We start from the raw sequence: 1,208 nt of genomic DNA, 5'->3' as shown, positions 1-1,208 counted from the left end.
TGTGTGTGTGTGTGTGTGTGTGTGTGTGTGTGTGTGTGTGTGTGTGTGTGTTTGCGTGAGTGCTCCTGATAAAACAAATGTTGATTTAACTAGATTCTATACCTTATTGCAAAAAAGGTACTATACCTATAGCCAACGTGTAATGAAAATTATGACAATTCCATTTATTAATTGTGGTGTTGTGAAAACATATTATCAGACACACTGTATGGTATTTCTATCAATTTCTCCAGTTCTGGTGGGGGGTTGTTTTTTTTTGGGGGGGCTATATCGATAGGCTACAATTTAAATCATTCAGATCATAGGGGGCTTTCACCATGACTGTAGGGCCAAGCTGGGCTGAAGGATATACAACAGTAGAAAGACTGAGATAATCCATTTTAAAAAAATCCCTCCTTACGAGAATTGAATTCGGGCCTCCTGCATATTTTATGACGATGAAGCGACTGACTGTAACACCACAGACGCTGGTTCAATCAATTTATGGGTCTACACCCGGAAAGTCCCGATTCGGCTCAAAATTATGGAATTTGAGATGTAAGCATTTTTATCATCTTCAGCCTCCCTTGCAACTATTTCATCGTATAAGAACCCCCTAAAGCCGGGCATGCGTGTCACCACCATTTCCTCATTAAGTTATTGTTTTATTTTTATTTATCACCCGTTTTCTCAAAAGGTGTTTTTTTTTCTAAAGATCTGCACTTTAAAAAAACAACAACTCTATATCTACCATTTCTCATTCCATTTTCCTGACATTTTTACAGAATGAAGAGAAAATATAACACAAAAAACTGATCTGTTGAATTGTTGATATATGGAATAGATTTTTGTTGGTGATGTCTGGAGTGTGAGTTTTTCTCGGATTTTTTTTTCAAACTTAAATAGAGGAGAAAAAAATTATTAAACAATATCTAATTCGTTTAGGAAAAACTCAACATACAAATTTGTAGATTTATTGTGTTGCTAACATGCAAGCAAAAAAAAAAAAAAAAAAAAAAATTCCATGAAAAAAGTACCGTATTCATTACGTAAGACATGTCAACAAATCCGATATGGCCGCCGTGTCCATTGAAACGAAACTTTTTCTTATATTATTTGACTGCGGATTTTAAAACTTCTTGTTATGCGTGTCATAACCTGTGAGAAATTTGATGAAATTTGATGAAACTTGATCCTCTAATAAGGCCTTCAGGTGCACCCCCCACCCC

The sequence above is a fragment of the Aplysia californica genome, unplaced genomic scaffold (genome assembly GCF_000002075.1).
Source record: "Aplysia californica isolate F4 #8 unplaced genomic scaffold, AplCal3.0 scaffold00235, whole genome shotgun sequence".
NCBI lineage: Eukaryota > Metazoa > Mollusca > Gastropoda > Aplysiida > Aplysiidae > Aplysia > Aplysia californica.
The sequence above is the reverse complement of the archived record's forward strand: the minus strand, read 5'-3'. Positions refer to the sequence as shown.